Source organism: Schistocerca serialis, chromosome 1 (genome assembly GCF_023864345.2).
Source record: "Schistocerca serialis cubense isolate TAMUIC-IGC-003099 chromosome 1, iqSchSeri2.2, whole genome shotgun sequence".
Lineage (NCBI taxonomy): Eukaryota > Metazoa > Arthropoda > Insecta > Orthoptera > Acrididae > Schistocerca > Schistocerca serialis.
This window is the reverse complement of record NC_064638.1, coordinates 454371901-454396757: the sequence shown is the minus strand read 5'-3', so window position 1 is coordinate 454396757 and position 24857 is coordinate 454371901.

Genomic DNA, 24857 nt, shown 5'->3' with positions numbered 1-24857 from the left:
CTAAAATCAAACGACAACTTAGAGGACTGTTACGTGTTTCGAATTTTTATCCACATTCATCAGCTTACAGAGTTTGTCTACACCTAGACTATATAAACTCACAGGTAAGAAAACAGTTTGAGACTGGGATGATGTCACTCAGACCGAATATGATGATCTGAAAATTGCACTAATTCATGCTCCCATATTATAGCATTCTGATTTATCTCTTGATTTTTGCCTTTCCACAGATAGCCCAAAATCTAGTCTTGGTCTACATTTGTTTCAACAAGTTGTAGAAAATGGAATTCTTAATAGAAAAGTATATCTTTTCCAGCTGAGTCTTAACCAAAGCCGAACGTAATTATTCTGTCACCGAGTTCCAAGCATTAGCCATAGTCTGGGCATTTGATTTCCTTGCTACAAGGGAAACACACTAAGGTGTACACTGATCATCGGGCACTTCAGTTTCTTAAGACAGCTAAATTAAATCATGATCGTTTAAGACGTTGGGCTTTGTTCCTTCATGAATTTAGTTTCACTGTGATTTACATTCTTCGTTCAAGAAACATTATTGCTGATGCACTTTCACGTGCAGCTGTTGGTTTAATACAGATAATGAGAAAGACGGCAAAAAATTATTTTAGTTTGTTATATGCAAAAAGGAGACATTGAAAACTTTATTTCATCTCCATTGTGTGATATTGCTCATGAACAGGAGAAATATCCAGTCCGGAAGGATATAAAAGAGAAATAGGAAAACAAACGAAACTCTGTGACAATACAGTTTTACCTTGTACGTAACAACTTTTTATACAGATGTGGATGTCCTGACAATCCTATTTGGATTCTGTGCATCCCAGGCGACACTTTGGTGCTAAGAAATGTTTCCAGAAATTACTAGATACATGTTACTTCAGCAACATGGAAAATGGAATTTGACAGTCTTGGCAAAATGCAAACTGTGCCAAAAGGCAAAACCAACTACCGTTACGCATAGAACACCACTATTTCCGATCATTGCCGCAGCGGGGCGTGTTGGTCTCCCACTATCCTTTAAGCAATCAGTCCACCTACCTGGTTAGGTTTCAGGTTGTCTGCGCCTTCACTCTGCGGTTGTAGATACTGGTTTGGCCGACAAAAGCAGCGTTGACGAAAATTCGACTAAATACCTACCACGCAAAGACCACATAACTCAAGTCCTTGGGCAGTAGCTGAAAGCTAGTTAAACTATTGAGCGTTCGGGATGCTTGCATGATTCGTTTGAAAAAAAGAGTCTAAAATTTCCTTTAAGTAGGCATAAAACGGGTTAAAAAAAAAGGCTGTAAAATCAGTATTTAATATCCCGACATCAATTATGCAATGTCACTGGTTGTCTCTGTTACAAGTTCACACCCGAAAACAGGTAGAAGATATTTACTCCGACCCGCTATTTTGAACGTCCTAGACAGTCACTGACACACAGTACTTGCGGGTTACAACATTCAGTCGTTCAGTAGATTTCTGATAAGGAAGTCCTTGCCATAGCGTCTCGTAAACGCATGAAACACGCCGCAGGGAGTTTATGTACAACAAGAAAGGTTCACAAAGCTCAGACTTTTAGAAAATACTCAATACTGTAATCGCTTTTCATGAACGTGACGTTAACCGATCAAACGTGCGAATTTCTTCATTTTGGTACAAATTTGATCAGCGCGGCTTGACATAGGTGTTAACCAGAAGATGGCTCCCGAGCGACTGCCGGCGCACAGATCTGAGGCACAAAGCCCTACTCAAACACGCGAGAAATGTTGAATTGCTATTGGCTAGTATGTTAAGCAGCTGATCAGATCATCTCGAGCTCCTCTATACTCGCGGTATTTCTAATGTCAGCCAATCAGATTACCACAAGTAACTCAGACTAGAAATGTAGTAATTCCGAAACTAAGTAAAATTGAATGAAGACAAAATGCGATTCGTTTCCACAAAATAAATTACTAATAAATTTAATGTTCAATGCCCCTTCTGGCTGTCTTCTACAAAATCAATCCCACTCCGACATACGACACAAATTCCCCTAATGCACCACAACTTTCTCACGCATACATTTCCATAGATTTAATAAAATACCACCATCTCACTTTACGTATGTCCTCCATTCACTCTCTGTCTCTCCAAAACACTCACACAACCAAAACACGATGAAATAATAATTTTCCAAAGTATTTAATTACGCCAGAAATCTGGTAATGAAACTAAAGAAAATTCCATAAAATTAGATTATATGGCTCTATGCTCTTGCTTGTAGTTTCAATCAATACTATAGATGAATTAATTACAGTCCTTAACTCAGTTTCACAATGCCAACACGGCTATTACGTGTTTTAGGTAAAAATTTATATTTCCGAAAGTAGTGAAGTTATTGATATGAAATTTTGACAGTATGGTTGTATTATCCATAGAATTTGGTATACTAAGTATGAATAAGATAGATTAATATTTAATAGTACGTCTTCATACTCACAGAGAGTATGTGTAACGTATTGCACGCAGTGTAAAGCAAGTACACAGCTCCCTCGGCCCAGTGGGCAGTTTCAGCTGTGACAGCGTGAGAAAAAAAAATCTGCTCTACTTCCGGATCTGAAGCAAGCTACGCTTACAGTGCAAGGTGACAACTCTTAATAATTTGCTATTCAAAATGCTGTTGACATTTTCGGTCCAGTTACGAGATATAACAATGATCATTGATTTGTTTTTGCAGCCGTTGAGCTTATCTTTAAATTTGTGTCTTTCACAACTTTACGTAGAAGCAACTGCAAAATCTGTTTCTATAGCATTCATAATGAATTTTCTGAAAGAAATAGGGCTATTTCACAAAGTAATTTCTGATGATGGCTCACAATTTCGTTCTAATACATGGCTAAAAACTTTGAGACGCAGGAAAATCAAACCAATATTTGTATCGCGTTTTATGCCATCTTGTAACCCTTGCTAGTTGACATCCCAAAGATGTTCGGGCTCACAGTCTCAGCGCGAAACATAAGTCCAATACTCCATCTCGATATTTACACGAAAAGTTAAAGTTCACACCAGCCAGGCAGCTGCTCATCGCTCAGAGACTAAGTCCCGCGATGCCACACAAATTTTCTAAGTCGTTTCACTTCCTAGCTGTCTAAGACCGACATTCCGCTTTAGCGTCTCAAACCTGTCTCCAGCCGAAATGTCCGCTTTCGCGTCTGCACCAGCACTGTCCTTCTGCCCTTCCCCGTACGCGCTTCCCGCGCGCCAAACATACTCGCTCAACTGACTGACTAGTGCAGTTCCCTTTCCTGAAGCCGTCCATCTGACTGGCTACAGCTTATTCTACATTATTTTACATTTTAACATATTTAAATAATCAAAGCTTGACCACTTTCACGTTCTAAATAAAGTAACAATAATATCTATTATCAAATACTTTCACACAAAACCAATACAATTTCCTTCTTAACTTTGAATGTCACTGCCAGTAGCCTTGCATCAATGTGCTTTCTGATAAATAAATAAAGAGCAAAAGTAACTATTATGCACTAAACTTTACAACAAATATTCTATTACATAATGATTCAATAAGGAGTCATGCTGTCATCATTCAATGTTCTTTGTGTGGAGGAAATGATGATCTGATGTTTAAATGAAAATACTGATAATTTACATTTACTATGTCTTTTAAGCAAATGATATTGACAATATTTGTCATTTTAATGATGCGCTTCTATATGAAATATCGATCATAAAGATCGACGAAAGCGTTCAGATTTTAGCATTCAGTTCTTTGTTACAAAAGTAGTGAATTTCACTTTAAAATTCAATCCTAAACTATTATAGATGTGATCAGTGTTCAAGTTTTACTGGGATCACCATGAAATCTTATGAAGGATGGTAGATTAAAATTACTGTGGCTTCATTCCCTGCATTACTACAGAATTAAATATTTATCATAAATGTTTTCCATTATGGCCGATCTTATATCCGCCATATTTAACACTGCTACGTCTCTCTGGCCACAAACGACTTCCACAGGGTTTCCCTATGACGTAGGTTCTCGTCTGTCTCGCTCGCACACTACAGCACAATAGACGCCTGTGAATTTCCCCATCTCGTGCCGAAACTGCGATTTTTATGCTGGACGACAGGATTCGCTTCACAACTGCTGAAGGATGACTGTTTTGGCGATATACTTAAATGAGAGCGAAATGCTCGTAACTCACACACTTCCGTTTCATAATATGTTGGCGTGCCATATATGTTATGAAGTAGCACCCAAATGTATTAGGCACAAATTCCCAATGCAATAACATAGATATCGTAAGCGCCAGAGCAATAGTGTAATTATTTGCAGTGGTGTTGATGCAGCATGCTTCAAATTCAAAAAAACTTATGTCTAACATAAATTATTAATTGCAGCATATTAATTAAATGCCAAATAAAACTATGCATTTATCAAAATCGAGTGTCTATTTGAAATGCCGCAGAAATATCAGCGCCACTGCGCTCACTTTCACAGAACCTTTTCGTCACAACGAAGTCTCCAGAGGCTCTCCACAGATTCGGAGCCGAGCACCCCGCCGCAATTCTGTGTGGCTCTGAGTTCTATAGACAACGTTATTCGGGAACAAATCTGTTGAAATTCGAATCGCATGTAGATACCAGAAAACAAGCACTTTCCAAAACCACCCAGGATTAAAACTGTGTGCCGGACGGAGACTCAAACTCGGGACCTTTGTCTTTCGCGGGCAAGTGCTCTACCAACAGAACTACCCAAGCACGACTCACGCCCCGTCCTCACAGCTTTAATTCCGCCAGTACCTCGTCTCCTACCTTCCAAACTTCACCGAAGCTCTCCTGCGAACCTAGCAGAACTAGCACCCCTAGAAGATCTAAACTACACAGTAAACAATTGATTTAAAGCCTTTGCAAGGTGCTCGTAAATTCTTCAATGATTCTGACACATTATTCAAGTCCTACTAGACGCATGCATCTCGCGACAGATTCCCAGTCGACTTCATCGGCAAATTAATATATTCTTTTAATTTAAATAACTCCCTTAGACTCAAAACTAACAACAAATATGAACAGCTCTCACCCCTCGTTTAATTCCGTGCAGTGAAGCTGCGTACACATATCGTTACTCCATACAAAAATAAATTATTCCTCCCAAAATATTCTCAGATAAGTACATAAACATACAACTTTCCTCCTAGGTAAGCATTATTAATTTTCCTTTTCCAAATGTCTCTGACCCCATGCACCCAAATTGGCGTCACCATAACTTACAATTTGGAAATTACAGTTAACATAAAACGTTCCCAAAACTTAAATCCAAGACATACATACACATAAATAAATCCCTTATATACCCTCAAAAACTTAATTTATATGTATGCTGTGCACTGATTTTTGACTTGGCACCATTCACCAAATAATTGAGTTCTCCAACTTCCTTGCACCCAAATGTGTATCTAAACTATCTCTTTATAATTGCATGGACCTTGTGCCCAAAAATAAATCCTTATGTGACGAAACAACAAACAAGCTACAATAAATACTGAAATAATGCATTGCAAATCACCCCTCCAAATAATCTTATATTCTAAACACAGATACACTTATTTCTTAACCTACTTTCCCCGTCTCTTTCATGTCTAGAGTACACGTATCCTGTTCGATCCACCCCTCAAATTCGTACTCCTCCCAAAATAATTCATTAAACGCTTCTTTCGCCCAAATTTCATTTTTTCTACCTTCTAGAGCTCTCTCTATCTTAAAATCTTAAACTTATCTCGAGTCCACAAATGAGGCAATAACATCGTAATGTTCTACTGTACAATCGCCAATCAGTTACATTAAAATCACATTTTTCCTTAAGATACCATTCTGTCCAAATATCACTTACTATATTAGAATCAAACTCTCTGTATTCCTCCCTAAAACTGTCGACATTAGTAGCTACAACATCATTATCATGAAATAAAGCATACTGTTTTCTTCCACGTCATTACAAACACCTTCAAAAACAGCACTTTCAACAGTTGATACATCATACAACTCGCTACATAAAGCGTCATTTACCTCCGTTGACAAATCACCAATATAAGAACTGTCCATAGTTTCATCATCTTCTGCCATTACATCACATAAATTGTTGCTACAGCGTTGTGAAATTTCAGAATAAACAGTACCATTAAATTCCGCTTCGTTTTGATTTAAACCTCAGCATAATACAGTTTCCTTTCCTACACGCTCCTGCATCACATTAATTTCAGATCGCTCATCAAATTCAGATCCACATTCATTCTCAGAGAAACATTCAAGATCCACAGATCCATCCAGACTTTCGAGTTCACCTCTGTTAGTAGAAAAATACACACAGATTCCTTCCTCTGAAGTATCAATACCAGCAGCTTCAACTTTCGTAGCTTCAGCACATAGAGCATCATTACTACATTCGTTCAAAAATAATTCACCAATATCCACCGATACACACAAATTCATCAACAGCTGACGAGACTAATGCTACGCCGTCTTTATTAACTTCCTTAACAATTTTCACCGTCACAATATCATCTGAAACATCATCACCTCCATCACTATAATCGTTACCGCTGATTAGTAACTCTTTAGAATGTAACACACTGGTGACCGTTTGGTTAAATTGTCTATCTGATGGCAAGTTTGCGCAATTGTATGAAACAAAGTTAATGTAACATATAATAACAGTCCAAATGGTCCAAATGGCTCTGAGTACTATGGGACTTAACTTCTGAGCTCAACTTCAGCATTCTTTTGGCACATATAATCTTTCATTGCATTAACATTCACACACTCTTTTGTCTCACATTCATAAAACAAATAATTTAGCCCTAAATCGTCGTCATCGCCTTTATCGTTAACTTTCATTATCTTAGGATTACGCCGTTTACGTACAATCTGATTTGAAAATTTACCTATTTGATTCTCATGTCTTATTAATTTCATTTCAATATTCTGACGTCTTTCTGCCGATTTATTAACACCTATCAAATTTCCGTTTACTCGCATCCTATTCAATGCCGGTTTATCTTGCTATCTCCAGACCTGAGATGCAGCGAAACTTAGTTCCCCCATCTTGCATTACGCCGGTTCATTTCGCCCGGTGCCGGTCCCTCAAATCTACGTTCTTGCTGTCGGTCCCTGTCACGAAAATATCCGTTACCATTATGCCTTTGAAATTTATCATTGGATGAGTTACTGTTACCGTTTCCCTTATCAAAACTGCTGTGTGTGTTCCGTTTATAACTTCCAGGATGTCTTTAATAATAATCTCTCGGATTGTAGTTACGATTTCCACTCTCAAAATTATTTGTCTGCTTACTTGGCGGTTTAGATTTCAACGCCCGTTCTAATTTTTCTACAAAGTCCAAAAGTTCGTCTATTGAGTTGCTAGGACTGTGCATTAGACGCCACTGCAAAATTTCCGGTAACCGCCTTTTCAACGTCGTAATTTCAGTAAGCACCCCCAATGGACGTTTCCCATGCATTAATCTCGCAAGTCCACGTTCACAAAATTCTCGCATCGACCCGTTCCCGTATTTAAATGTTGGCCCGTTCAGAAACTCATTTTGGAGTCGCGTTTGCTTCGCTTCACTCTAGAACTTGTTCAGGAAACTGCTTTCGAATATTTCGTAGGTAGTGAACGTATCACTGTTTATATTTGCCAACGAATGTGGCTCACCTTCCAAATGTCTTATCACGAATTTTATCGTCGCCAAGTCGGACATACCCCTTATAAAACCATCCCTGCATGCTATTAGAAAATTTACTGGGAGATATTTCCCGTCGTCTCCAAAACATTTGACCGTTCCCGTGTTTATCTACGGAACACTGATCACTGTAGAGATTTGACGTGCAGCTAAAGAATCCAATTCGCTTTTTATTTCATTTATTTGCTTTTTAACTTCATTATTTTCAATTTCAACGCCAGATTCCACTTGTTCCTTTATTTTATCTATTTCTTTTTCCTCTTTACCTATACGAACAGGTAAGTTGCTAATAGCCTCTGTCGTCTCAGCCATTAGAGCATCTTGCCTATTCACACAATTTCTTACGTTGCCTCCCAGATCTGCCTGCAACTTCTCCACCTTATCACTGAAATTTTTGTATGCTTGATCTGCCTTAGAGTCAAGTCTCCCAACTACATACGAAATTTTGACTATTTCTTCCCGAATGGTTCTTAATTTTCCGTCTATCAATTCCTCGATTCCACTAGCCATTTTACCTACTTCGTCTTTCACAACCGAAGCTATTTCGGATTTAACCGAATCAGTTTTTAAATTTCTGTCAACCATATCGGTTTTAACAGAGCCAATTTTAAATTTACGTCGCCCATATCGGTTTTAACATAATCAATTTTTAAATCTACGTCGACCATATCGGTTCTAACGGAATCAATTTTGGATCCCATATCGGTTTTAACAGAATGTGTTTTGGATCACATTCCTCCTATCATTTGCATTAATTGCGACATCATGTCTCCCTCAGATTCGCCTCCCTTGCCTGGTTTCAGACTACTTGCTCTACTAAATTCACTGCCAATCACTCTCTACCACTCCGATTTCGGGCAAAGCGGGTTGCTAGTATTTTTGGACCCACACAAACTGGCCAACTGCTTAATATTAGCGACGTCTACCATTGGCGATTGAACTACAGAATCGTACATAATCTCGCTATCAGCGCAGTACTTAGACTAGTCGTGCTGGATCCTTCTGCCATGGCATTGCAGTTGAATCCGACGCTGAAGACCTCGTAGCCTCTGCTGTGATACTGCAATCGCCGCTGCGCGTTGAACGCCGTTTAAGATGCCGCTGGTGGCTGGAACCATATACTTTCGATGTCGCCTCTTCTTCCCCATTACTTTTTTATCACTCCTAACCATTGCTAAAACTCGGTTCACAGCTGTTGCAAAATTCGTAGCTCAGAGTCCCCACGCAAACTGCCTAAACTGCCACAGACTTGGGACCTAGGTCACAGAATGTCGTTAACTGTGAGAATTGAAATTGTAATTTCACAACTATTAAATAAACCTAATATTCAGTCCTGAAACGATCTCAAATTTGACTTCTGAGAGAGATCCTGCCTATCGAAGTCCAAATAATACTTTTGGAAACACTCTGCAGAATTCAAATTCAATTCTAAACTTTCTAGAGGTCATATTCAGCAACTAACACTTTCCAAAATCCAATACTGTCGAACACTTTGCAAGACACGTATCCTTCAACTAACAGGTTCCAAATTCCTATCCCAGACGTACCCCCAATTGCGAGCTAATATCCCAAAGATGTTCACGCTCACATGCGGTTCCTCTTCATCGAAATGTCTTAGCTCAAACTCGTCTAAGGGTTGAACCGCACGTGTCGCGTTACACGCACTAAATTAGACACTTGTGACCCTTTGGTAAAATTGTCTGGCTGATGGCAAGTTTGCGAAATTGTATGAAACAAAGTTAATGTAACATATAATAACAGTAACAATAATATCGGGAACTAAATTAACAATCCATAAATGATGTAGGCCACGCAGTTGCGATTTGGTCAGAATAATGTTTATTCAGAAAGAAAACTAACAGCGAAAGTGGTCGTATTTAGAGTTACTATTACACTCGAGGGCATATCCATGTGACACAGTTCGATCATTGACAATCTCATCGCGAAACACAAGTGCAGTTCTCCACCTCGATATTTACACAAAAAGTTTGAGTTCACTCCAGGCGCGTGGCTGCTCACGATTCAGAGACTAAGTCCCGCGATACCACACAACGCAAAATTTTCTAAGTCGTTTCACTTCATAGCTGCCCAAAGACCGGCTGTCCGCTTTAGCGTCTCAAACCTTTAGTGTCTCCATCCGAACTGTCCGCTTTCGCGTCTGCACCAGCGCTGTCCCTCTGCCCATCCCCGCACGCGCTTCCCGCGCGCCGAACATACTCGCTCAACTGACTGACTAGTACAGTTCCCTTTCCTGAAGCCGTCCATCTGACTGGCTACAGCTTATTCTACATTATTTTACATTTTAACATATTTAAATACTCAAACCTTGACCACTTTCACGTTCTAAATAAAGTAATAATAATATCCATTGTTAAATTCTTTCACATAAAACCAATACAATTTCCTTCTTAACTACACTCCTGGAAATTGAAATAAGAACACCGTGAATTCATTGTCCCAGGAAGGGGAAACTTTATTGACACATTCCTGGGGTCAGATACATCACATGACCACACTGACAGAACCACAGGCACATAGACACAGGCAACAGAGCATGCACAATGTCGGCACCAGTACAGTGTATATCCACCTTTCGCAGCAATGCAGGCTGCTATTCTCCCATGGAGACGATCGTAGAGATGCTGGATGTAGTCCTGTGGAACGGCTTGCCATGCCATTTCCACCTGGCGCCTCAGTTGGACCAGCGTTCGTGCTGGACGTGCAGACCGCGTGAGACGACGCTTCATCCAGTCCCAAACATGCTCAATGGGGGATAGATCCGGAGATCTTGCTGGCCAGGGTAGTTGACTTACACCTTCTAGAGCACGTTGGGTGGCACGGGATACATGCGGACGTGCATTGTCCTGTTGGAACAGCAAGTTCCCTTGCCGGTCTAGGAATGGTAGAACGATGGGTTCGATGACGGTTTGGATGTACCGTGCACTATTCAGTGTCCCCTCAACGATCACCAGTGGTGTACGGCCAGTGTAGGAGATCGCTCCCCACACCATGATGCCGGGTGTTGGCCCTGTGTGCCTCGGTCGTATGCAGTCCTGATTGTGGCGCTCACCTGCACGGCGCCAAACACGCATACGACCATCATTGGCACCAAGGCAGAAGCGACTCTCATCGCTGAAGACGACACGTCTCCATTCGTCCCTCCATTCACGCCTGTCGCGACACGACTGGAGGCGGGCTGCACGATGTTGGGGCGTGAGCGGAAGACGGCCTAACGGTGTGCGGGACCGTAGCCCAGCTTCATGGAGACGGTTGCGAATGGTCCTCGCCGATACCCCAGGAGCAACAGTGTCCCTAATTTGCTGGGAAGTGGCGGTGCGGTCCCCTACGGCACTGCGTAGGATCCTACGGTCTTGGCGTGCATCCGTGCGTCGCTGCGGTCCGGTCCCAGGTCGACGGGCACGTGCACCTTCCGCCGACCACTGGCGACAACATCGATGTACTGTGGAGACCTAACGCCCCACGTGTTGAGCAATTCGGCGGTACGTCCACCCGGCCTCCCGCATGCCCACTATACGCCCTCGCTCAAAGTCCGTCAACTGCACATACGGTTCACGTCCACGCTGTCGCGGCATGCTACCAGTGTTAAAGACTGCGATGGAGCTCCGTATGCCACGGCAAACTGGCTGACACTGACGGCGGCGGTGCACAAATGCTGCGCAGCTAGCGCCATTCGACGGCCAACACCGCGGTTCCTGATGTGTCCACTGAGCCGTGCGTGTGATCATTGCTTGTACAGCCCTCTCGCAGTGTCCGGAGCAAGTATGGTGGGTCTGACACACCGATATCAATGTGTTCTTTTTTCCATTTCCAGGAGTGTATGAATGTCACTGCCAGTAGCCTTGCACCAATGAGATTTCTGATAAATAAATAAAGAACAAAAGTAACTATTATGCACTAAACTTTACAACAAATATTCTATTACATAATGATTCAATAAGGAGTCATCCTGTCATCGTTCAGTGTGTTTCGTGTGGAGGAAATGATGATCTTATGTTTAACTGAAAATACTGATAATTTACTTTTACTATAACTTTTAAACAAATGAACTTACAGAGTTGATATTGACAACGTTTGTCATATTAATGATCCGCTTCTATATGAAATGTCGAACATTAAGATCGACGAAAGCATTCAGATTTTAGCATTCAGTTCTTTGTTACAAAACTTGTGAATTTCACTTAATAGTAGATCCTAAACTATTATAGATATGATAAGTATTCAAGTTTTATTGGCATCACCTTTAAAATTTATGAAGGATTGTAGTTCAAAATTACTGTTGTTCCATTCCCTGCATTACTACAGAATTAAATATTTTTCATAAATGTTTTCCTTTATGGCCGATATTAGATCCGCCATATTTAACACTGCTACGTCTCTCTGGCCACAAGTGACTTCTACAGGGTTTCCCTATGACGTAGGTTCTCGTATGTCTCACTCGCACACCACAGTACAACAGGCACCTGTGTATTTCCCCATCTCGCGGCGAATCTGCGCTCTTTGTGGCACACAGTCTTGGACGACAAGATTCGCTTCACAATTCCTGAAGGCTGACTCTTTCGGCCTCAAACTTAAATGACAGCGAAATGCTCATTAACTCACACACCTCCACTTCATAACATGTTGGCGTGCCATATATGATACGAAGTAGCACCCAAATGTATGATGCACCAATTTACAATACAATAACATAAATATCCTAAGCGCCGGATTAATAGTGTAATTACTTGTAGTGGTGTTGATGCAGCATGCTTTAAATTGAAAGAAACTTATATCTAACATAAATTATTAGTTGTAGCATATTAATTAAATGCTAAATAAAACTATATATTTGTCAAAATCGAATGTCTATTGAAATTCCGCAGAAATATCAGCGCCAACGCGCTCACTTTCACAGAACCTTTTTCTCACTACGTAGTCTCCAGCGGCCCTCCACAGATTCGGAGCCGAGTACCCTGCCGAAATTCTGTATGGCTCTGCATTCCATCGCCAACGTTTTTTGGGATCAAATCTGTTGAAATTCGAATCGGGTGTAGATACCAGAAAACAAACACGTTTCGAAACCACCCAGGATCTGCACTGAACGCTTCCCCCCACCCACAGTGGAATCGATACAAACAGATGTAAACTGCACAGTAAACAATTGATTTACAGCGTTTGCAAGTTGCTCGTAAATTCTTCAATGATTCAGACACATTATTCAAGTCCCACTAGAGTCATGCATCTCGTGACAGATTCCCAGTCGACTTCATCAGCAAATCAATATTTTCTTTCAATTTAAATTACTCCCTTAGACTCAAAACTAACAACAAATGTGAACAGCTCTCACCCCTCGTTTAATTCTGTGCAGTGAAGCTGCGTACACAAATCGTTACTCCATACAACAATAAATTATTTTCCCCAAAACATTTTCAGAAACAGTAAGTAGATAAACATACATCTGCCATCTTAGGTAAGCATTGTTAATTTTCATTTTCCAAATTTCTCCGACCTCCGTGCACCCAAACTGGCGTGACGATAACTTATAATTTGGAAATTACAACTAACATAAAACCACCCAAAACCTTAAGTCCGACACATACATACACATATAAATAAATCATTTATATACCCCCAAAAACCTAATTTATATGCATACTGTGCACTGCTTTTTGACTTTGTACCGTTCACCAAAAAATAAAACCAAATAACTCCAACTTCCTTGCACCCAAATGTGTGTCTAAACTATCTCTTTATAACTGCACAGACCTTGTGCCCAAAAACAATCCTTATGCAATGAAACAACCAACAAGCTACAATAAACCCTGAAATAAAACATTGCAAATCAGCCCTACAAATAATCTTATATTCTAAACACAAATGCACTTATATCTTAACATACTTTCCCTGTCTCCTCCATCTCTAGAGTACACGAATCATATTCTATCCACCCTTTAATTTCGTACTCGTCCCAAAATAATTCATTAAATGCTTCTTTCTCCCCAATTTCGTTTTTTCTCCCTTCTAGGCCTCTCGCTATCTTAAATTTCTCTCGAGTCCACAAATGAGGCAATAAAGATCGTAATGTGCTACCGTACCATCGCCAATCAGTTACAGTAAAATCACATTCCTCCTTAAGATACCATTCTGTCCAAGTATCACTTTCTGTATTAGAATCAAACTCACTGTATTCCTCCTTAAAATTGTAGACATTAATAGCTACAACATCATTATCATGAAATAACGCATTACTTCCACGTCGTTACAACACCTTCACATACAGCACTTTCAACATACGCTGATACATCATACAGCTCTCTACATAAAACCTCATTTACCTCTGTCAACAAATCACCAATATGAGAACTGTTCATAGTTTCACCATCCTCTGCGTTTTGATTTAAACCTGAGCATAATACTGTTTCCTCTCCTACACGCTCCTTCGCCACATTAATTTCAGATCGCACATCAAATTCAGATCCATATTCGTTCTCAAACAAACATTCAAGATCCACAGATCCATCCAGACTTTCGGGTTCACCTCTGTTAGTAGAAAGATGCACACAGATTCCTTCCCCTGAAGTATCAATACCACCAACTTCAACTTTCGTAACTTCAGCCCATAAAGCATCATTACTACCTTCCTTCAAAAATAATTCACCAATATCCACCGATATGCACACTGATTCATCAATATCTGATGAGACTAATGTTATGCCGCCCTTATTAACCTCCTTAACAACTTTCGCCGTCACAATATCACCTGGAACATCATCACCTTCATCACTATAAGCGTTACCGCTGGTTAGTACCTCTTTAGAATTTTCTATACCGTCTAACTCCACCAAATTCAGCTCCACCTCAGCCTCCTTTCGGCACATAGAATCTTACATTGTATTAACATTCACACACGCTTTTGTCTCACATTCATAAAACTAATCATTTAGCCCTAAATCTTCGTCATCGTCTTTATCATTATCTTTCATTATCTTAGGATTCATCTTTTATGTACTATCAGATTTGAAAATTTACCTATTTGATTCTCATCTCTTACTAATTTCATTTCTGTTGATTTATTAACACCTATTAAATTTCCATTTACTCGCGTCCTATTCAACGCCCGTTTATTTTGCCATCTCCGGAACTGAGATGCGGCGAAACTTAGCTCCCCGATCTCCCGTTACGCCGGTTCATTTCGCCAGGTGCCGGTCCCTCAAGTCTAAGTTCTTGTTGTCGGTCCCTGTCATGAAAGTACCCATTCCCATTACGCCTTTGAAATTTATCATTGGATTAATTAGTGTTACCGTTTCCCTTATCAAAACTGCTGTTTGCGTTCCGTTGATAACTTCCAGGATGTCTTTCATAGTAATCGCTCGGACTGTAGTTATGATTTCCACTCTGAAAACTATTTGTCTGCTTACTTGGCGGTTTAGATTTCAACGCCCGTTCTAATTTTTCTACAAAGTCCAAAAGTTCGTCTATTGAGTTGCTAGGACTGTGCACTGGACCCTACTGCAAATTTTCCAGTAACCGCCTTTTCAACGTGGTAATTTCAGTAAGCACTCCCAATGGACGTTCCCCGTGCACTAATCTCACAAGTTCACGTTTACAAAATTCTCTTATCGACCCGTTCCCGTATTTAAATGTTGGCTTTGAGTCTGCTTACACCTCACATTTGTGTGTCTTCAGATGAATATATTAAAAAATCGGTGCGCTTTTCAGTGGACACGGTGTGAGCTGTCCCTGAGCCTGCTGTACTTATAACATGTTTTTTTTTTCTTTACATGGTTTGCTATTGCCAGATGATTGTCATTCTCTTGAAGAACTGTAAATATCATTTTGTCATTTTGTCAAATTAACTACTGCCAATGTCATGCAGATATGAGTGTTAATTTGCACAATGACACTTGTATATTTAGTTTTTCTCTTTGCACTACTTGCAATTCGATGTAATATTTGTATCTATGCAGCTGAAGGACATTTTTGCACTCTTGGAGGATTATTAATAACATTATGTTATCCTGTCATTTGAAGTACTATCAATGTTATGTGGATATGAGTCGCTTACACACACAAGATAATACTTACATATTATTTTCCTTGACTACATTGTATAGCTTAGAAATTTCCTGTTCTGTGCATAACTTATGTAATCTTATGCTTATGTTTATATATCTTATCACTTTATCTGATGCTACTTTTCTAAGTTTTGTTATGTAAGAATTTTGCTTTAGCTCCTTGCCAACATGTTAGGCAAGAATCACCCCAAAAAATTCTTGAAAATGATGGTTGGGTTACGAGAGTTGGACATTTGTACCCTGTTTTTTTGGGATGTGTCCTAGTGATTGTGCTGCTGCACACGTACACAAACTCTGAGTCTGAGATATTATTATCGCTGGTGCTAGCGAGCAAACGGTCGTTGACAGTGGTCAGATGTGGCATAGCATGAAGAGAAGCCACGCATCAAGAGAGGTCACAGCCTGCCCTGACTACGCTTGTGGCGCCAGAGGATATTTTGGTATTGATCGGAGATTTTTGGTAATTTGCCATTTTGCTGCACATAGTTGTTGCTTGCTTGCGGACTGGAGGGGTTTTGTCTGATTTGTGTATGCATACACTGAAAGTAATATTCATAATTTTGTTGTGACCAGATAAGTGATTATTGATTACAGACGTTGAGTAATAATTAAAGTTTTTGCTGGTCGAACTGTCCAAGCAAAAGAAATATCTGAGTTTAGTATCTCAATATATGAATCTTGTTTTCAGAATATAGAAAATTAAATGTTTTTATTGATTTCTGTCATTTTATTACACCACTTAAGTCTTGTTTATTAAACCCCTCCTGTTCATTTAATTTTTATAAATATAAAGCATAGGAATAGTTGCATTAGTAGTTTGACCATGCATTGCACTCTGCGTGGTTCACAGTATTTCTTTTGAAGCAGCAAGACGAGCATTGAAGTACAATTGTTTCTAGAGGTTCGAGAATATTTGTAAAACCGCGTTCAGATACTAGAGAACTGATTTTGCATGATTTATAGGAAAAGCATTAATTTCTGTTTTTGTTCTTTATCAGAATCCTGACATGTCCACCGTAGTAAGAGATTCCATGAAATGTTTGAATACTGACATGTTGGGTTTTCATATTTCAAGTTGTACTACTACGTATCAGATTTTAAAGCAACGATAATTAAGCTTCAATAGATTGCCTCGCAGTTTTAGAATAGTGATTTGCAGAATATCATAAAGAAGTTGAAAGAGCAGGAATCCAGATCGTAGCTGTTGTGTGGCATGGGAGCAAAAAATCTGAAAGCGTGGAAGCAACTTGGTGTGTCTGCATCCAAGACAATTTTTTCGAACCCTGTTCATCACAACAGGAAAATCCTTTTTTTATGTTCCACATTTGCAGAAATTATTAAGAAATCATTTTCTTGATGAGGTTTTTAACATTGCCTGATTAAAAAAATTGTGACAGACGATCTTCGATGTTAGAAAGGTGATCTTTCGATCATTCATCACATATCGGAGGTTCAGCTTAACGTTAGTGGACGTGGTCGTCAGAATGTCTAGATGGCTGCACAGCTGCTTTCACTTCGTACTGCAAGTGGTTATAGGTTGAATATCAGAAGTCAGGAAACCATCCAAAACAATTTTTAGAAAATTGTTCTAATATGCGAATAGGGAAAAGAAACTGCCTCCTCTTGTTTCAGAAGCAATTTATTATATCAATAAATTCACTTTTTGGGCGCTATAATGGTGTGAGAATACTTAATGACAGCCGGACTGAATCAAGATTTTCTGGAAAATTTATTTTCCAGAATTGGGGATCTTGGTGCATTTTACAACCTTCCCACAACTTTCGAGGTGAAAAACGGAATTCGTTTATTAATACTGACCGGAAGTTCAAGTGAAATACTTTTGTTTCATCGGGCTTTGACTACATAGGATATGAATGAGAATTCTGCTGTTGAAGGGCACCCGACACCTGCTGATGAAACTGAGGAAGACTTTGCACGTTTTCTCTGAAGTGGTTTATGTATCAGAGTAACTCATAAATTATTTGATGTCGCTGCAGGTGACGAAAACTTGATCTTAGATTACGAGCCCAGTGACTCAGTACTGCACCAGTGAAGATGTGAATAATGACGCTATGAATTCCTTGCAGGATATACAGCTTTCAAGCGCAAAAACATCGACAGTTCTTTGAGAAATACAGCAGGAAAGTGTGCTGTTCATACAGAATTAAGTCCGAAGCAAGACTGGATTACTATTATTTCAAAAAGGGGTCTCATTTCTCCTTCTCCTGTCTGGCTGGTTGAAATACGTACACTAGAAATTACATTTGCTGCTTTTCATGGAGCAAATATTTCTCGTTGTAGTAAAGTGATGGGAACGTTAGCAGATTATATAAATGCGACATTTCCCGAATTTAATAACAAAATAGTTTAATAATATGTCAGAACAAGAAATTTTATTCGCAGTAAACATTTAAAAAAACGTTAAAACTGATGCGATGAAACGGAAAGCGACAAGAAAGAATCTGCGCTGGACAGCGTCGCCTTCAGCATCTTCGACGTAGCTTCTGCGTCTGCTCTGTGAGGTAAGTTTGGAAATTATAATCATTTGAGTCACAAAAATATGTGTCAAATAAGCAGTACGCAATTGTAAAATGTTTACAATAGTTAAATGCCTAAAACACGAGCAAGAATGCGAACATCGCCCACTAGTATTGCGTGGCGATATATCATCATTGGTGGCAATATTTAACTCATTTCTTTCGGGAGTTTTGTATACAACATTAACACTAAGTGTTGTAGACCCTGTCAGCGTAAAACTTGAAGTGACATGTGAAGGAAAGAGATGTGATAAATTTATTTTGTAACCTCCCGTACACTAAAAGCGGAGACGATTGCCGTCTGGCTGCCGGGTGACATTAGAACTCGCTGACCAATTAGAGTGCGCTAACCCAGTCTGGGATACCTTTCTTTTCTACGTTCCTTGGGTATTATAGCCTTGCCTTTGATGTGGAAGAAACGTTTCCAGGTGGTACTTTATTAACATCAAAGACTCGGTTCATTGTTGGACAGTTGGAGTTACATTGCGGTGTGAGTAGGAATGACAAAAAAATGTTGCCATTTTGTTCCTTTCTATTGGTTATAATTTTGTAGAGCTCAGAGTCTTCGAGCAAAACGGGTTAGCACGTTACTAGTGAACCGTGTCCCTATTGCGTGATAATTTCATTTTTTTTATATGTACTAACAGTCACTAACTGCAGTGAATTAAAATGTCTTTAGAACCGATTTCTGACAGTGGAAAGATAATCTAAGACAAAAATATCCTTCTTATAAAGATAGACTTAAGTGTCGCGAAATGTGAAGCGTGTGACAGCTATGTGAATACTGGAAACATTGGGGACGAGGGAGCTTAAGAAACACGTGGGTATTGCTAAAACAGAAAATTTGTTGGGAAGAGAAGTACTTCATTAAAACTATCACATCATTCTAGTAGAAAGAAGTACACTCGTTCAAGAAAAAGTTTACGCTGTAGGGGCGACTATGGAGTGCACAATCATCAATCTTTTAAGTCAATGGATTGTACTTCAGATTTGAATAAAGTATTACTTTCGAACTCTCGGGTTCCTACCACCAACTGTGGCAGAGAAAAAACAGAAGCAATAACGAGCTGTGTACTTGCTCCTCATTCTTTTCACATAGCAATTGAAGCGTTTAATGAGTGTATACTGTATCAAGGCTCGTCTACTAGCGTGAGTACCAATGTGTCTCTGAAATTATTTCCTATAGTCATACTTTGATTGGTCGATTAACTTAATTCAGACGGAAGTTCCTCAGACGCTTCTCCTATTGAAAAATCAGAGACAGTATATCGGTACATTTCTGAGACCTTGGGTAAGTATGAAATTTCCTCAAAATGCCTTTCATTTTCTGGGGACAGTGCCACTGTTACGATCTGGGGTCTTGCTCGTCCAGAAGGGAATAACGTACTTTCGTCACTGAAGCTTACACAAATACCTCAGGGAAGCTGGATATCCAGCCTATGTTTTGCACAGTTTTCTCTAATATGGTGCCAATACTTCATCGATCCATGAAGAAAGTATTGAAGATTTTCAACTACGTACTTCACCTTCTACATAGTTAGCACATAGGATCTATTAGTTACCAATACCTTCTTCGGTCGAGCTTATTTCCTGCTCTAGAGAGGCTTATTAAATGTCCCTGCTGTAAAGTCGGAATTTCTGTCCGATCCATCTAACCTGAACCTGAACTGGTGCCTTTCTTTGAAAACGAATTTTGGAACTTACATTTGTTTCCTTCACTCCACGGTGTTGGTATCCATTCTAATATCTCAGTATTGGAAAAATTAAATCGTTTTATTGTGGAAACGCTTGTCACAGTCTTGTCTGTTCTTCCTTCTCTAAATGATAGACTGAAAAATGAGTTCCTATCAGTAACCTAAAATAGTAATCAAACTGCCTCATACAAAATCCGTATTTCAGGAGGAATTTGACATTTTTCGTGAAACTGTGCACAGTTCCTATGATGCTTGCATTGTTTGTCCAAGGAAATGGTCCAAGCCTTTGGAAGAATTTAAATGTGGATGATTTTTTGAAAGCTAACAGACATTAAGTTTGACAACTCTTATGGTGCATCGAATGTCTGTAATCCAAGAGTACCGGTATCAATATTGATTCTTCTAAGCTCTTTGATTGGTTCTGGAGTTTATCGCGTTATATGAGATTATGTAATTGTGCCACAGAAACAAACCTAATTTTAGACGCAAAAAATTATGTAATGTCTTAAACTGCAAAAAGTTTGATGTACTGAATCTTTCTCAGAATTTTTGCGAATTTGCCACCTATATTTTTCCATTACTAGCTACAATGGTAACTCTGAAAGGCTTCTTCCTTAATTCAAGGGGGCTAATAAAAGAAACCACCTCATGCCGCAGTTAAAGGGGTCATAAAGATGAAATGCAATTTCAAGAATATGTCCTGTGAACAGATTTACAATTACGTGCTTCAAAAATCAAACTCGACAATTCCTACCAGAGTGCCTGTGACGAATGTAAATTGAAACCCGTTCCAGCTGTAATTGAGGCTCTCGATTAAAAACAAGTACTCAATCTTTTCTTTTAAGTTCATATACTAAGATTTAGTTTAATACCTGAATCTGTTTTCAAAAGTTCCTCCCTTTTGTAACAACAGATGTCCTACTTTTAAAAAAGTTTCCAAATAATAATTTTAACCACTTTCGTGTATAGCAGCGGTTCTCAAACTATTTGCTCTGGACCCCTTCCCCTCCTTCAGGAGGAAAATTTGTATTAAGTCTTCTTCTCCCCCTCTCCCCTTTCCCCGCATATTTTATTAATAAAAATAATCATTTTTCTGTTTTCTTTGACCTTTTCTCTGTTTTACCGAATTCAATCTAGGAGAATTTTATCCAACAGAAACCAAAACTACATGAATTATTATGAAGAAAACTATGAAACGAGCAAATGTTTACGAATCAGGACCCAAGGATTACAACAGGATTATAATTACAAATTACAAAGTTCATTGTGATAATGCTTTTGAGAAGAAAGTTTCTCAAAACGTGGTCTAACATCAGAAACAGCTACACAGAGTTCTTTGCATACACTTAGCTTTGAACGATAGCTCTAGTTCATAGTTGCCAAAGCTGATACGCCAGTCTCACACAAGTATGTTGTTGCAAAAGGAATTAGGATCTTCACTGCGTATTGCTTCAGGTAATATGTATCCAAAACTCCAACAAAGAGGTCAATAAATTTTCTCTTCGGTGAAGTATCACAAGTGAAATCAGTAAGTTGTTCTTTCACTTTTACATTTGAACATGATGGATTTGTAATCGAATTAAATTGATCAGAATGGCCACTGACATACTTATCTAAGTGAACTTTTAGTCTTTCAGGATGAGAAAGGCAGGCTTTTTATCTGCATTGGAAGTATCGGATATCTGTGTCCTCTGAACACTGTCTCTAGAGTAAAGAACGTATCTAGCTTGCAACTTTCCATTCGGTTTTGCTACAGCTGCAGTTCCAAAGTAATACAGTTGCCTGACTACCTTAAAGTGAGGTATTAAGAATATTTAGTTTCTCAAAAATGGCAGTGAAGTATGCCTTTTTCAACAGAATAAATCCGTTGCTGAGACAGTCTGCCAGAGAGTGACTTTTCTACCCTCGAAAGCCATCGAAAATGTTCAGCGCCCATCTCCTCACACAGTACTTTAAAAATTAATAATATTATCTGTTTCCATAGCAATTTGCAGCACTTAAAGAAAGAAGGGGTGGACTACGTTATTTAGCTGCCAGAGGCTCCGAATGTATCGTGCTTGTGGGCCCATACAGCATCAGGAGCTACAGATTTCTCTGTCTTCCTTTACAATTTTTACGCTCTACAGCCCTCTCTAGTACCATGGAAGTTATTCCCTGCTATCTGATCTGATGTCCTACCAACGTGTCCCTTCTTCTTGTCAGTATTTTCCATATATTCCTTTCCTCACTGATTCTGCGTAGAACCGAATTATTTCCTACATTAACAGTCCACCTAGTTTTCAACATTCTTCTATAGTACCACATTTCAAATGCTTCAATTCTCTTCTTTTCCGGTTTTTCCCACACTACATGTTTCACAACCATAGAATACTGTGCTTCAAACGCACATTCTCAGAAATGTCTTCGTCAAATTAAGGCCTGTGTTTAATACCTGTAGACTTCTCTTGGCCAGAAGTGCCCTTTTTGCCAGTGCTAGTCTGCTTCATTATGTCGTCATTGCTCCGTACGTCATGGATTATTTTGCTGCCTAGGTAGTACAACTCCTTAACTTCATCTACTTTGTGGTCACCAGTCCTGATTTTTAGTTTCTCACGTTCTCATTTTTGCTACTTCTCATTACTTTCGTCTTTCTTCGATTTACTCATTTACGAATCATTTTAGAAAATACTAAAAATATGACCGAGATTTCATTGTTGTCGACTGTGTCTAGTAACACCGACGACGGGCGATATTCAGTCCTGATCTACTGTATCTTCTTTGCTCGAAGGAAAAGATAAACGTAATTCGTTGTTACTGAGATCTTTTTTCAATATACCACACCCTCCCTTCATGTCATTCACGACCCAGCCCCCTGTCTCCTTAGAGGCCGGCCGCACAGTGAGAGAACCACTGGTACACAGTACATTCTGTACCATTTTTTGTGGATATTTCGGCAGGAATTAACGTTTTTCCTGAAAATATTAAACGTTGCAACATGTGTCAGCATGGCTGAGTAAATGGGCCACAATCTTCGACAATTCATATGCGCTCTTATAGCTCAACAGTTTGCATGTTCCGTCATTTATGTGGCATATATCGAAACAACGGATAAATTATTAAGTAAGAAAAATATGCGAGACCTCTTTGTGGAACCTGAATACATTCAGTCGCAGTAGAATACAGCCTGTCTTCTGTTCCAGAATAATTCTTAAGGAGAGCGAAACGGCTCCTTGAAATTAAAGTTTTTCTGAATTCTAAGGATTTATATTTAACGAACCATGACTTAATCATTCAGTTGAAGTATTTCCGATGCAACGAAATGAGATGTTGTTTTAAGCAATTGAAATCAATTGTACGAATTAAGAAAGAGAAGTTAAAATAGCAGCGAAATTGTGTTACCTGTGATTATTTAAAATGCTTCATTAAGAAGAGAACGTTAATTAGTTAGCCAGCAATTTGGAAAGTAGCACAGTTTCGTTATTAGAACAACTCGCAGCAGTGAACAGCGTGAAACGGGGATTTCTGCTATTGCTATTGTGGTGACTTGTGACCCCGGCTAAAACTAAATCCCACGGATTGTACGCAACGTGGCTGCAGTGGAGAGCAGCAAAGTTCACGATTATGCCATAAAATCGCATTACTTTTATACACCAGACTCATTTTGCGACAAAATCCGACGCAGGTCGGCTGACCATACTGCACAATGGCTTCGGTGCGCTGAGCCCGCAAAAAGCTATGGCGGCCTGTTTGCTTTCAGAGCTTCTGATATTGCTTCATATATTCTACCACTGTGGTCGCTCTTTCTCTCCGCCGGTTTCAGTGCGTCGTGCGAGGCGCAGATAGGGGAACCACCAGTCAACATTACGATTTTCGATAGTAGTTTTGGTAACCACTGGTATTTATCTCTGTTTTTCTGTGTCAGCCAGGGAATAACGTTTTAAGCACAGGGATTTGTTGTGAAAACAATGAAAATGCGTTAAAATTTCATGCGTCGGACGCACTCCGTCTTTCATAGTTGAAAGTTGGTTATCCCACTTAACAGGCAGTCTCCATTTTTCCCGATCTTCTGCATTTCGGAGTAGCTGTCCCCATGTTTAGCGAGGCATCTTTATCTGGTCCACACATCGTCTCGGTGGCTTTTCCTGCAATATTTTCCTTTTGACTTCGCCTAGGATGAACATCTTTTCCAGTTATCCTCCTGTCGTCATATTATATCACCAAAGAACTGAGGGGTTTGATCGAAACAAATACTGGACAACCATTTCTCCACCCTGCGTTCTTCAAGGACTCATTTGTTGGACCGTTTGTCCTTCCATGATATTTTCAGCAAACTCCTGTATGTCCACATCTCGAAAGTATCAGTTCTTTTGTCGACCCTTCAGCGCCATGAAGGAAAACTAGAAACACCGGAGATTTCAGGACTCTCCGTCTGGTATGTCTGGTTAGATCTCGATCCTTCAAAATCACTGTCAGCTTCGATTGAGCAGCTCAACCCAGAACAATTCGATGTCGTGTATCCTGAGTAGAGCCTCCCTCTTTCTGAACCACTGAGTCCAGGTGGAGAACATATTCTGGTAGTACATCTTTAGGTGGTAGTGACTCACCTATCTCAATTATCATTGTCTTGGTCTTTTTCTTATTAACTGACAATCTAAGTTACTCACTTTCTCTCTTTATCCAGCAGTTCTTTTATTTCCACTTGTGATTCTGCGCACAATGTGGTGTCATCAGCAGATCTTAAATTAATGAGTCTTAGCACTCCAACTCAGATCCCACCAGTCTAGCCACAAAGACTTTTTCTCATCGCATACGAGGTCTATTCGAAAACTAAGA